Here is a 15454-nt window from a genome sequence, read left to right as displayed (position 1 = left end):
ATATCTATGACGGTTTTAAAATAACAAGTCTCTGGAATCAGGGAAAGTCTTTATGGACATCTTGTACGTTTACTCCAAAACTGAAATAAATATATCTAGTTGTGTATATTTGTTCAAGGTAATTGAGTAAACAATGAGTATGAAGGTTATACATGAAAACATTCCAATTTTAATGTATCTATACTATTATGATGCATTAGTGAGACACCCGGTCCAAATAAATATGAATATGTATATTATAGCGCAAATCCACCTATTCTCCATGCTCAATGCCCTTCACAATGCATATTTTCATTCCCTCAACAGACTTCTTGGTACCAAATTTCCGTTTCATACAGTAAACTTAGTCCTTTAGACACTTTTATTGTACAAGCAATCTAACAACATCGGTCATTGCCTATGGCCAAGTCGTATTCATTCACTACTGAGTCAAGATTCAAAATGGGTTTCAAGTGTCTTACCAAACGACACAACCCCCAAAACAGAGTTTTGTCACCCATTTGATCATCGCCCGACTTCAAAATCGTTTGCTTCCGTTAAACGACGAGACAATAGCGAGTTAACGATTGCTTTCCCCTAACATACACGATCGACCAACGACGAGGAAGAAAACCAGGATATCTGTCCTCTCATGTCGCCTCACGATGCCCGGTACGCGAGTCATTGACCCATCGACGTGACAAATTTAATTCGATAATGAAAAAAAAAAAAGAAAAGAAGTCAGAGGGACACCAAAAAGACCAGAGGCAAATCAGCAAAGGTCCATGGATGAGTAAATTACATAAATTACTAGTTATATCAAAATGCCCATGGCGTAGTGGTAAGTCATTACGGCTATGTGGTCAAGTGGTATGACACTCGCTTTCGGATCGGAAGGTCCTGGGTTCGAGCCTCGCTCGGCGCATAGTTGGGTCCTTGAAGAAGGCTCTTTACTCACATTCTCTCACCGTACTCAGGTGTAAAACGAGTACCTGGCCGCTAACAGCATAGTCTCTGTCCGAAAAATTGTAATATCGCCTAACAGGCGTCATGTCCTAAATGTTAAATGTTGCTGTTGACCCAGGAACCCCTTGTAAAGAGCTTTGAGCACATGTAGTGGATATTGCCCTATATAAAAGATCAAGCTCAATTTGCATCTAATTCGAACGTTCAGGTTCGAACCCTAGAAGCGACTGGAGAGATATGAATACAATCTCACGAGTTCTTAACGAGTTCTTAATATCATAATATAATATCATGTCAACTTTGAAATAATCCGATAGATCTACCTATCTTTATGTATTAAAAAGGTATTAAAATATGTGAAATATTGAAAGCAAGGAATATATGAATTGGGTACCTCGGAGTTCATCACTTTAATCTAACCTTGGCAAAATATTTCGAACTTTTCACCCCTTTCAAGGATAATCGGGGCATTAAGATATAAGTATCATTTAAGCTCTCTGTTTAAAACCTTGTTGAAATGTTGATATAGCAGCAATCATTGTCACTTTAATGGAGATATTGTCCACGATCCCCCCATTGTTGGGAAATGATAGTCAAAGAACGAAAGCTATTAATAAGAGCAGTTCAAAGTATTGCTTCTTCGACAATACCGCTAATTGCTTTACGACATGATTCACAACAGTGTAGGTTCTTAAAAGCCTTTTAAAAAAAAAACAGTTAGAGATTTTTGCTACTTTTCAAAATTGGAAAAAAATGTATTTAAAATGAGCATGTACATTAGATGGTTTTATTCAACTATCATTAAAATGTAAAAACTAAAAACATTAACTTTAATACTACGCCTATAATTTGTCTCAGAAAAATGTAATAATAAATTATAGGCATGGGGTAAAAGTAACCCGGGAGTAAACTACGGATATAGTCGGTCTTAGGTTTGAGTGAGTTAATAATCGTACTCTGGAAAAACTCGTATTTACAAATTTGACCAGAAAAATCGTCCTTCAAATATTCATCGATTTAAATGACTCCAATCTTGGCAAAAACAATCAAACCTAAAGTCGCAGGTTTGGAGTTTGTTTTGTTTTTTCCAAGATGAGGGTCATTTAATCGTTGAAGGACGAGTTTTCTGGCCAAATTTTTTAATGCGAATGTTTCCAGAGTACGGCAGTTAACTGCTTAATAATATACGTATGTTCATTGTCTGTCGAAGACGGGAATGCCCAATGGTCCCATTGGTATTCCTAAATGAGAGATTATGGGATATCAAACAGCATTTAAGTGTGTAGGGGCGGTCCTTGGCAAGCTTAAGGACCACAGTCCTACGGTCCTTGGGAAATGAAGACCGCAAGGACCGGTCCTAGGACCGGTCCTTTTCGACATTGAACATTCCTGAGAGACTGTTGGAAATTCGAACCGGTTTGACCTTTGAGACCATGGGATCGTTCATTCTTGAACCGTTAAAGACCGCTACACGATGAAAACCGTGGTCTACAGGAGTAAAACACACGGAGTAGTCACACTCATTTCAAATTGTAACCTAATTAGAGAAGAGGGGTGATGCCTTCTTTATTTGCTCACCGTACTTCATTGTTACTTCGATAATTTAATAAAATTTGAAATTTATCCCCATTAACGGAGATAATGGCATCGCCCAAGGCGTTGATCGAGTTGTTCGTGGCGTTGATACACACACGCAACTCCTACCCCCCCCCCCCCCCCCCCCACACACACACACACATTAGAGGGCAGCGAGCATTGAAGAGTAAGAGAGAGACGTGAAGTTATAATAAGAGGGGGTGGATGAGGTAATAAGAGGGGTCGATGGTGACTTTTCGCCAGATCTAACAAACTCAGCTACCCATTCATTGCTGAGTAGACAGGGATTCAGAAAAAAATCGACTGCACCCGGGATCGATCTCTGGCCCTTTGCGTATAAAGAGAGTGCTCTATCAACTGAGCTATCGGGGTCCCCAAATATTCTATTGGACTTTTTTAAAATTCAGACGTTATAACTGGGTTTTTTGGAAGGAAGAAACTAATGAAACTCATATTATTTGATTAGTAAAAACACCAACGAAATTTTAATATTATTGTATTATTTTAAATGACAACACTGCGATAGAAAGGAGTGGTGACAAGAGATGGACAAAAGAAAACAAAAAATCGGATTTGCTACTTGCTAGGTTCGACACACACACACACACACACACACACACACACACAAACACACACATCTTTAGTAGTCACATACATTTCAAACAATAACCCATTAGAGAAGAGGGGTCATGCCTTCACCATAGATCATTGTCATTGCGATCATTATGGTGTAGTAAATTTTGAAATTTACCCCGTATAATGGAATCGTCCAAGGCGTGCGCCTCCTGTTCCCCCCATCTTACACACGAAAGGGCGGTTTGCGGAGTGGAGGTTGGTGGTCGTCTGCCTGTATGGTCGTCTGTGTCGTTTAGTGTATGGCAAAGGGGGGTGGGTGCGATTAATTAAGTGGGATGGGTGGTGATTGGTGGAAGATAGGCAACCGAAGCAACGAATCGCTGGGGCAGGGTTGCCAGTTTGGCATTTTATATGCCAGATTCCAAAAATCTGGCATTTTTGAAAACCGTTTGGCATTAGAAAAATCATTTGGCATTTGGCATTTTCATTTGGCATTTTCTTTTCTTGTATATTATACTTCAAATGACACCTTTTCTTAATTATTTCTAAACGCGTAAAAACAAACATCTTCACATTTCTTTTTCATTCTTAAAATCCAACCGTGGTGTAGTGGTTTAGCACTCCACTTAGTAGTCAGTAGGTAAATAATTACCCCAACAGGAAATTTAGTATAATTCAAAAAAAAAAAAAAAATAAAAAAAATAAAAAAAAGAAAAGAAAAAGAAAAGAAAACACGCAAGCCACCAGGATATGATAGTAAATTGTCTATCAAAAGTGAGTAGTTTTCTTAGTGGGGGTGGGAGTCAACAGACTTTGGCATCTTTTTGAGTGTTTTGGCATTTTTTGAGTCTTCCCCTGGCATTTTGTTGAAAAATAATCTGGCAACCCTGCGCTGGGGAAGTAGTAGGCTATGGCGCGAGACCGTAGGACCGTGGTCCTTGCAAGGACCGCCCCGCACTAGTTGAAAGGTGATAAGAAGTGAGGACCGCCGCCGATCTTCCCCTATGGGACCGGTCTTCGGTTCACAGCTAAAAGACCGTCGGACCGCGGTCTAGACCGGTCTTCAGCGCGGCACTAGATATTTTATTGTTAAAAAGAGTTAATAGTTGACTGTTAAAGCACCGGTAGGCATAAAAAAATCATCCAATTGTTCATTTATTGTGACTAGCCATTTCAAAACGGGAATATGCTGGAGTGAACCCAATGTGTACTCAGTTGCAGATCGGGTGACCCAAATTGTGACCCTTCGCCTCAAAACGGTATTAAGTCGGGTTGCATAAGATGTTAAAAATTGCATTTCTAGCCAGAAATATCAGACTTGCGTTGAGTTTATATGATTTATTGAGGAGAATGGATACCATATTTTAGGGTGCTAATGCCAACAATTTATATTTTTGACCAGTATTAACATTAAATTCTGCTTTTAATCATCTGGTTCGTTCCGACATAATACCGTTTTGGGCCGATGGGTCACAATAGTTATGGGCTCATTGCTGTGAGGGAAATTACTCTCAAAACAACGCAAAATATTGGCCATTACAACAATGTTAAATCAAGCCTATAATAATTACACTCGGTTATCAGACCTGCAAGCAAATAAGATTTCCTATAGGGTGAACCAAATGCCTAAAATTTAATTTTTATCTCAACTCGTGCACTTTAAGTTAAAATAAATAATTTTTTTAGGAGAGCGCGTTTCTTAAAACTTCGAAAACCTTGAAGTTCCTAATTCGAATCGGTTTTTTTTTTTTTTTTTGGTTTTTTGTTTTGTTTTTTTTTTTTAAGGGTTTTACGGCGCTTTGCTACACATTAAGGTCATATCAGCGCCAGAATTCGAATCTAATGATATTGTTAATTTTAAACTAAGTTTATCTAGTGGAATCCAACATGTCATTACCACATTGGCACAGCGGGTCAAGTCATTATATTGATGCTATGTGTTTATTTAAAAAGCTCACAACATCCGCCAGCCGGATAAACGTGCCAACACACAAAACTATGTGTAATCTTAAACGTTTATAGTCTGAACAATACAATTTACTGAGAGCTATTCATAAAAGTGGCTGGCTTAAAACAATAACAAAGAGCTGGGTGGCGTATATTGCATTCCTTCTATACACGAACAAGTTTATTTATAGCTTTACCATGTCCAGTTGGATTCCTAAAACGAATTGTAAAGAACAGGTGACGGGGGAGGGGAAATAACTCAAACAATTCAATTTTTAAATGATACAGAAGACACGACCGTTCCGCTTCTCGAAATTCACTTACAAGACTGCAGCATGTTTGTGACACATCCTCAAAAAAGTGTAACGTCTGAGTAAATTGGATTCAACAGTCTGATGCTGTCTAGAACTTTTCATATGTCTGGTGATCCGAATGTGTAAAAGTCAAAACATGATCAGATTTATAATAGGTTTTTTTTCCCCCTCTGGATACGCTTTTATGCTCGTCGGAGAAATATTTCATAAGGGCGTCCGCTATTGTTCCGATAGTTTAGAGCCAGTTACTAAGTTACCATGCGCCATTACGACGGAAGTGACGTTACGACTGTTGAAGCGTATTTAGAGAGTGGAAATAGAATTTGGTTGAGATTTAGTAGTATTTATGGTTTTGTTTGTTTTTTGAGGGTTTTACTGCGCTCGCAACACATTTATGTCACGTCATTTCAGCGCCAGTAAAAAGGAAGAAACAGGAATAGTCAAAAAGTTAAAGATTTACGATTGAAAGCACCCGAGAAAAAGTAAGACAAAGGGAAAGGTTCAAATAGGGAACATATGAATATTCAAAGAGCACACTATCAGTTACTTAGTTTGAGATCACCTAAAAGTCTCACTCAGACACTAGCACAAAATACCACTAAGAGGAACACACTCAAATGTTTACAAATCATAAGTTTAAAATAAAAAATAACAGTACATAACAGAGATATGATTTAAAAGGGGAAAAAAATATCATCTCTCAAAACTATAACTATACAGTCGACTGTTTCCCTCCCAGCCAAGGACCCCGGCCAGGGTCAGGACAATACTAAGTAATCTCATTCTAAGACAAAGACAGAAAGCAATTGGGAAACAGATACAGAGGGATAGAAGAGACAGCAAGTACCTCCCCGCCCACTATGGGAGGTCGGAAACCCCATCCAGTAGTAGTATTTAAAACAATTTTAGAATAATTAAAAAGAGAGGATGCAGCTTTCTATATTATCCTATATTAGAGAACAGGAGTTTAAAATTTCGTATTTCGGATCTTCTCAACTTTAAATTCAATTTTTGACATCGAGTTCACACCGACATAATACCAGATTAAAGGACATATATTTTTGTCTATACTAAATCAGTACTTTAACTGACTGTTGTTAATTGTGCAAATGAAATAGAGTCATGGAAAATAAACATCAAACAAAAGTTTTGAAGATTGTGCATCCTTTGGTATGTTTTACATAATTTATAATAATAATATGTCGATAGGTTTTGTAATCCTGTGCTATTTTTTTCAAACATGATTCATGTAACCAACCTCTCCTTACCACCTACAGCAAAATCGTCCGATTTGTTACGACACAAATATACATTTTTTTCTTATTCAGATTTATTTTCTACGTTGGAGAATAGACTTTTTTTAAAATTGATAATAACATTTTCTAGGGAGCTTTTTGAGTTTAAAAATCCATTTTTCTGCTGGGTAAGCTTGCCATTTTGGGAAAATACTGAAAAGGATCGGTAAGGAGAGAAAATTATGTTGGGATAAGAACGACGTGTACGATATGAAGGTCTGACATCCGAACTAGCTTTATTTCTTATCAAATAACTAACATATATTATAAGTTGTTAAAGAACAATCTGGATGAGATATTTCTACACATAAATTAAAATAAATTTTAGTAAAACAGTTATGGCGTGTCTATGGTAAAAAATAGGCGGCAAGAGATAAATTTACGACTCAAATTTTGTCATCCCTGGATCTACTTGAGAGTAGAAAAGAATGCATTATCAACTAATAACGCAAATGGGAAAATTCTTGAGTTGGCAAATATATATATATATATATATATATATATATATATATATATATATATATATATATATATATATATATATATCCATTTGTCTATTATACCACTTGCAGGATTCTGCGTTCTAGAGTTTTATTTTAACACTAATGTTTTTCATTCCCATGTACTCTTTGGCACTGTCTCGCAAACCCGCTGTCAGGCACAACAACTGAATTGCATTGCAGAATGGCTGCGTTGTCGGTACCCCCGCTGCTATCCCAGGGTTCAATAATACGAGGCACTACCGATAGATAGATAGATAGTCAATCAATCAGCAGTGACTGCCAACCGTAGCGATCGATAGTCGATAGTCAATAAAGATTTGCGCGACCAATATGATACCGCCGCGATCCACGAAAAAAGAAAACAAAAAAAAATCAAAAACAAAAAAAACAAACACAAAAAAGAAAGAAAAACAAAACAAACCAACAACATTAACAACAACCACAACACCACCATCACCACCATCACCACCACCAACAACAACAACAACAACACCAACCACAAAGAGAACTAGAGAGAAATAAAAACTTGTTTAAAAAATTAGGCCAAATGTGACGTAAGAAGACAAAACATATTATTTTATTATATTGGCCGGATAACTCCTTACTGGCATGTCAATATATTAAGACGACTCAAATTGTCAAAAATGTCTAAACACGTATCTCTCGTACACCAGCAAAACGTGAAGGTATATAAAATTTTGGCCACAAACTCGTCTTTCAAATATCGATCGATTCAAATGACACTCATCCTGGCAAAAAATCTCAAGCCTGGGACTTCGCGGCTAAATTTTTAAATAATACAAGTTTTTTCAGAGTACGGCAGTTAAATGGTTAAACTTAAGACTTTTTTTTTTAGAAAAAATAATCTCGGTTATAATACTTTTTGATACGGTCATCTTAATCCACCATTATATTATGAGGTAGAAACTTTCCGATCAAAATTGTTTTAATAATAATCTGCATTGACCGACGTAAATAGTAAAATACTTTCTCCACTTGATCTACCCCCCCCCCCCACCCACTTTCATCGTGTTTTTATTACCAGTCGAAGATTCTGATAACTTAAAATGAGAGGATCAACGGACAATCTTTGTATGAACAGTTGAGTATATGCAGTGGCTAACCTATATGTCTATTTTCTACAACTGCTACAAATCGAAAAACAAAACAAAACAAAACAAAACTACACCTATTCGTGATTTGAAGACCCGATACTCTTTTCTATCGGAGAATAACGTTGCAGCTTCGCAGTCTCTCCGTGGTTTTTGAAGATAAAAAAGGTGATTACAATACGCTTCAACAGTCCAAACGTCACTTCCCTCGTAATGACGCATAGTAACTTAGCAACTGGCTCTAAACTATCGGAACAAAAGCGGACGCCCTTATGAAATATTCTCCGACGAGCCTAAAAGCGTATCCAAAAGGGAAAAAAAAACATTATATATCTTATCATGTTTTGACTTTTACACATTCTGATCACAACACATATGAACAGTTCTAGCCAGCATGAAGAATAAAAAGTACAGATTTTCTTTGTTTAGAACCACGGTGGCCTCCGTTGCTGGGCGACATGACATCAGACTATTGAATCCAATTCAAGATAAAAGTTGCCCTCATCTAGGACAGAAAACAACTCCGTCAAAGCATATTATGTGTGATATTGCCAGACTAGATTAGCAACCAAGAGCATGATGCCCTGTCAGTGATAGAATAAAACAACAAAGATGGAAAATTCTTGGCCACATTCTCCGAAGACAGCATAACAAACCGGCCCAGACAGCAATGAAGGAATACTTCAGTGCCGGGAAGACAGACCGCGGTCGTACATCAACGACTCTATCAACAACACTAAGAGATGAAGTGAGTAGGAAAGTGCCAGAAGACAATAGAGAATAAACATTTTTCGCGGCGGTGATGGGGATTTGAACCAGCTATCTTACTGGTACGACAACTCCGCCTGGTCGGTGAGAGCGTGACTCTACGGTATGAGCTATCCACGATCCCTAACAACAACACTAAATGCCGACCTGCAGGCATACCATCGTCTGCTCCAATCAGCTCCAGAAGAATTTATATATCTTCACAGCTAAAAACAACTATTAAATCAAAACTAAAGATGGACTATGACCTACTCGCTCTCAAAACGTTAGCACAAGACATTATGGACACGTGGATAAATATTACAAAAGGGATCAGACAAGCAGAGGACTGACATGCTGACAAGCGAACAATTCACGACAAGCGTCCTTGAGACTGCGTAGCCAAGATCATCATCATCATCATCATCATCATCATCATCATCATCATCATCATCATCATCATCATCATCATCATCATCATCATCATCATCGTCAATGCAAGCTGTAGGCTATCACATCACCAATATAACAAGTAAAATAGAAATTAATAATCAAGCAATGCGCAGTCTTGTTCGTGTGGTATTTATAACTTAATAAGATAATAGATGCTAAGTTTTTTTATTCTAAGCAGTTTCGATTAAAAACCTCTCCTGAACTTCCAAGTAATCATCTCTTTGGCTAGAGACCCCTTGTAAAGCGCTTTGAGCACCTTTAGTGGATATTGCGTTATATAAATGCTAAAGTTTTTTTTTTTTTTTTAAAAGTGAAATGTGAAGTGCACTGCCGTTGTTTTAAAAAAATCACGGTATATGCAATGTTAACCAAATAGCACATAGTGTGTTCTTTAATAAAACGACAGAACACAGATCGAAGTGACCAAACGCGACACAACAGCTGAAACAATAAAACAATACATAATTGGATCGGTGCTGAAAACGACGAGTTCAAATTTTAGCTTTATTTTTATAGATCTACTATCTATTTCATTTTCGAAGATTTCCTCATAAAACTACAGTAAAATAGAGTTTACTGTCCTCGAATTGGTTCTTCAATTCCACACACTGTGACCCATGAAATATAAGATCTTTGAACATTTTATTGCCATCAGAGGTTTGTCTGAAGGCGCCAGGGACGATCCGTGAAACCGAATAAGGTAATTTTAAACAAAATGAAGAAATAAATTCAATTTGACCCCATCTGCCTGACATAAATGAAGCTTTCTAATGTAACAAAAGCGTTTGTTTATATGTAAATCTAACACGGAATTGACATGTCGTATCCTTTACACTCCACGCCAAGGTATAAATTTATCAATCTTGATTTATTTGACCTCATTTAAAAGCACTTTCCTCAGACGACGTCGTAAAAGAGGAGAATATCTAGATTTTCTGTCAAGTACAGTGTATTGTCAGGTCAAAAGTTGCGTTAACTTTAACCCCAGTGTGGTTTCAAAACAGGTTTTAAGTTTCTGAAAAAAAAGGCAATCGGTTTTTAAACTCGAATATGAATCTTGTAGTTACAGCTGTATTGAACGTTAATACCCCTTCCCTAAAAAAGGAATTTCATGGCTAGTGAGAGTGAGAATTTGGAATGTTATGCATGGCATTTGGGTTTTAAATTCTTCTGTTTTATAGATATGAATAGGGTATTATTCTCCAAAATCGATTTAAAGCAACGTGCAATTATTTTCAGGTCAGATAACCTAATTCCTTATGGGCTCATTGTTGTAATGGGAATCTCAACAACAAACAAAAAAATGACGCAAAATATTGTCCATTGCAACAATGTTAAACTAGGCCCAAAAGAGGGTTCGGCTGTGAGACCTGTGCAACGTCGATTTAAAGTGATCATGTTGACTAAAATTTGTATGTGGAACTTTATGTATAATTTTGATATCTACATGTAGCATGCATTTCTGTAAACAAATTTCCTTTTTACGGGATGAATAAGCATTATCTTATCCTATCATATATTATATAACGGCTTCTTCAGGCAAAATCATTTCGAAACCTTCATTCACGATGTTTGACAAAAAGCATAGCATACAAATAATGCATGTAAAAGTAAAATTAGCAGGCTACCTAAATTTCAAAGTAAGTTTCAATTCGTGTTATGAATGTCCATTAAACTACCAGACCGAACTCAACCAAAATATAAAAAGGAAGCGCCAACAAATTTCATTAAGTAAATCCAACGAGAAAATCACCTTTGTCCAAAATTTTTTTTTACAAATTCAGCTCCTGATCATTTCCAATAGGCTTCAACAGTCGTGAGATCACTTCCCTCGTAATAACGCATAGCAATTTAGTAACTGTTTCTAAACTATCAGAACAATGGCGGACGCCCTTATGAAATACTTCTCTAATGAGCATAAAAGAATATCCAGAGGAGAAAAACATTATTAATCCGATCGTGTTTCGCCTTTTATCCATTCTGATCACTTGACATGTGAAAAAGTTCTAGCCAGCACAAAGAATAAAAAGTACCGATTTCCCTTGTTTAGAACCACGCTGCTCGTTGCTGGGCGGACATGACATGACATCAGACTATTGAATCCTATTTATTTGAAAGTAATCGTTTATCACCTGATCAAAACACGACAGTTATTCAAACTAATCTTCAGTGTAATACCATAAACCACAAATAAATGAAGTTCTTTCACACGCAAATAATAATCTAGCACGTTCGCAGAGTGTCATCTTTCAATATTTGCATGATTCAATTTGTCTGAAGCAATGACACAATCCAAAGCAAGGCATAGTTCCAGACAATATCATCTCTCCTAAGGCTCTAATTTCAAAACGTAAAAATAAACAATACATCTACTCGATGAAATGCAATGAAATTTTTTAAAAAATTTAATTGAGTTTTATATGGACTAGATAGTATGCTCTTGGCTAAGAAGTTCACAACATTGCCATCCGGAAGTATAACGGACCAACACACAAAACTTTGTGTAACCTTGAACGTTCACAGTCTGGTTAATACAGTTCAGTGAGAATTACCCATAAACGCGGATGGCAAAAAACAATAACAAAGACCTGAGTGACGTCATCTTCATAGTATCTATAGCGCAATATCCACTAACGTGCTCAAAGAGCTTTACAAGGGGTCTCTGGCCAACAGCAACATTTAACAAGTAAGACGGGATATGACACCTTTTAGACGATATTACAATTTTTTTTTCGGACAGAGACAACGCTGTTAATGGCCAGTTACTCATTTTACACCTGAGTACGGTGAGAAAATGTAAGTAAAGAACCTGCTCCAAGGGCTCGAACCCAGGACCTTCCGGTCAGAAAGCGAGTGTCATAACACTAGACCACATAGCCGCAAAATAGGGGGAATCAAGTTCAATAGGGGCACATGGAAAAGGGTGCGTTATAACATGAATCGTAAGATATAGACTTGAAAAAAATATTTTATATTCAAATAATCCTCAATTTTATACGGTTTTCATGGGGTTTTTTTTTACATCTTTTCATCACGTGAATATTTCAACATATTTAAATATTAATATTCGATGTTACAATTTAACGGAAAATGGCAATCTGTATAAAACAAAAAGTAAATTTCTATTATTTCATATTTCATAACTTGACAAATACGTTTTGAGATAAAATAAAGAGGCTCCACAATTAGTTCCCAGACACCAATGAAAATATCTCACAACCCCGATAGCTCTCATTCCATTGCATAATAAGCCAAATCCACGAGACAACACGTCCGTTCTCTTACAGAAACATGGGTTTATTTGATTTGGGTCGAAAAACTTATCCAGATACTTCAGATATCGATAAACTAAAACGACCCTCAAATTATCAAAAACTTTGAAAACCCGATAATTAAAAAAACACGCGTCAATTGTGTGGCTTTTTAACAAGGTCGTTTCATAAGTAGATCAATAGTTGAATTATTTTTTTTAATATGGTCAATTTTTTTAAAAAGTGTTTTGTCAGATTTCGCCAGAAGAAATGAAATAGTGGTCAAATCTTTTAATCCAGGAATACGTTGTATTGTAAGGGTATTGGATTCTGGAGCAGGTGTTGGTCTGAGGGATAAGATAAGAGATAAGAAATCCGGATGCTGTAGTATATAGAATATTCCCTGTGACGATTTGCCTTGTTACGGAAATAAATCCCCTGATTTGTCCAACCGAATAGCCGAGCTGTTTGATCCTTTCATGTCCAGATCGAAGTTCAATCGAAGAGTCAATCAATATTTAGACATATGGAGTGACGTGTAACTGACGACAGCTTGAGTCAATTATTGACAAATTGACAATTCTAGGAAGAGAGCCCGTTGTTCAGATTTGACGTTTTCCATTCAAATCCTTATTTCAATCGTAACTTTAAAATGGTCAAATGAGACAAATTCATGCATGAATATTTCCTGATGCTACATTTATACACATTCATAAAATATCTGATACTAGATCTTAATAGTAAAATATCTTCCAGATAATTAATTTTCATTCGGTTTCTCTCCAAAAACGTGTAATTTGTAGGATCGTGGTGAAACAAGCATTCTTTACCAATGACAAGACGTTTCATCAAAAATAATATTTTTAAAATAAATAAGATGTATGAAAAGTCATAACTAAATCGTGTTGTATGTATGCTTCTGTCTATATGAACGTGTGAAAGGGTGTTTGTGTGTGTATGTGTGTGTGTGTGTGTGTTTGTACCAGAGAAAGAAACCGAGATGACCAAAAGGATAAGGTACTGCGCTACTAACTATAATAAGCAAGGTTCGAGTCTCATTTCGGGCATTTTCTGTCCATTTCATTTCGATTGACCAACAAGATGATGCATACATGGATCAGCAATATGTATTTATTTAACATTCATAATGCGTTCATGTGACTAAAACAAAACAAAATATTTTTCTTAACTTTGAAGAGGCGTCAACTCACGTGGTCAAAAATCCACCGATTAAAATAAATAAATAAATAAAGAAATAAAGAAATAAAGAAATAAAGAAATAAATAAAGAAAGAAAGAAAGAAATAAAGAAAGAAAGAAAGAAAGAAAGAAAGAAAGAAAGAAAGAAAGAAAGAAATAAATAAATAAATAAATAAATTTTAAAAAAAAGAAATAAATAAATAAATAAATGAATAAATAAAAATTAATACATAAATCAACCCTATAGGGACATTTTTTTTCTTGTTTGTTTATTTCTCTTTGCTTCTTAAAAAAAAAAAAAAATACCCTATTGCTCTTTTTATAGCTCTCACAAATTCTCATGGCACCTGAATCGAGCGGGTAGTGTGTGCAGTGCGCTTTGCGTGAGGACACAATGCTGTCAAGAAAGTAAGGCGAGCCTTGTGTCACCCATCCAGGCACTAACAGGGCCTACTGTCTCTTGACTGTGATACAAGATGAGGCACCACCTACGTATGCAGATTCAAATTAATGCAGTTATCGTATGCCTTGATCGGTAACTAGCAAAGAACATGTTTTTAAAATTTCCTTTATTCATCCCATGGGGGAAATTTGTCTCTAGGGTCTATTCCAAGGGAAGACTGGAATAACCCAGGCGTCAGCCGCAGCGCAGCGCCACAAATTGAGCTAGGGCGAGGTGACTTGCTCAAGGCCACACAGCGCAGCGGCGGGTGATCGAATTCGGTTCTTTTCGGGTACGAAGCAAAGAACGTACCGCAGAGCCGAGCTGCCCCTAACTACTCCTCTATTATAGAGGCTATGTGGTCTAGTGGTATGACACTCGCTTTCGGATCGAAAGGTCCTGGGTTCGAGCCTCGCGCTCGGCGCATAGTTGAGTGCTTGGAAAAAGGCTCTTTACTCACATTCTCTCACCGTACTCATGTGTAAAATGAGCACCTGGCCGTTAGCAGCGTTGTCTTTGTCCGAAAAATTGTAATATCGCCCAACAGGCGTCATGTCCCGTCCTACATCTTAAATGTAACTGTTGACCCCTTGTAAAGCGCTTTGAGAGACGGTACGAGTAGATCAACAAAGGGAACCTGATCATGTTATTATCAATGCATACCTTTTCGTTTTGTAATCTTCTCCTGGTAGCTCAATCAAAGATCAATCAGTTCTTGTTCTATCCACTGAGGGCCGAATGAACCTTAAACGAAAGAACAAAATGATAAGATAACATTCCGAATAACCAGCGGTTTCATTCAATAAGTGTAACATGATTTAAACAATATATATATATATATATATATATATATATATATATATATATATATATATATATATATATATATCGTGGAGAGAAAGATAAAGTGTATTGTTCCCTTATATATGAGTCACATTTACTCACTTTTTCTTTCTCTCCATTTTATTGTCTCATTCGGGTACCTCTAGTTTTAGTTTTTATATAATATCGTGCCTTTACAATCATCTTAACCCTCTCCTTACCACCTACAGCAAAATCGTCACATTTGTTACG

General features: G+C 36.7%; 1 protein-coding gene across 6 annotated transcripts in view; it reads right to left on the bottom strand.

Moving 5' to 3' along the window:
- The window catches only part of LOC144973680 (centrosomal protein of 112 kDa-like), a 108889-nt gene that overhangs the window by 83597 nt on the left and 9838 nt on the right, over nucleotides 1-15454 (bottom strand). For all 6 annotated transcript variants that reach the window (XM_078916456.1, XM_078916459.1, XM_078916455.1 and 3 more), the window contains exon 2: nucleotides 15044-15124. The gene's annotated coding sequence lies outside the window, so the exon portion shown is untranslated. The remainder of the gene's footprint in view (nucleotides 1-15043; nucleotides 15125-15454) is intronic.

The sequence above is a fragment of the Berghia stephanieae genome, chromosome 5 (assembly GCF_034508935.2).
Source record: "Berghia stephanieae isolate SIO BIC M18660-M18661 chromosome 5, UCSD_Bste_1.3, whole genome shotgun sequence".
NCBI classification, from domain to species: domain Eukaryota; kingdom Metazoa; phylum Mollusca; class Gastropoda; order Nudibranchia; family Aeolidiidae; genus Berghia; species Berghia stephanieae.
This window is presented reverse-complemented; position numbering and strand designations above follow the sequence as displayed.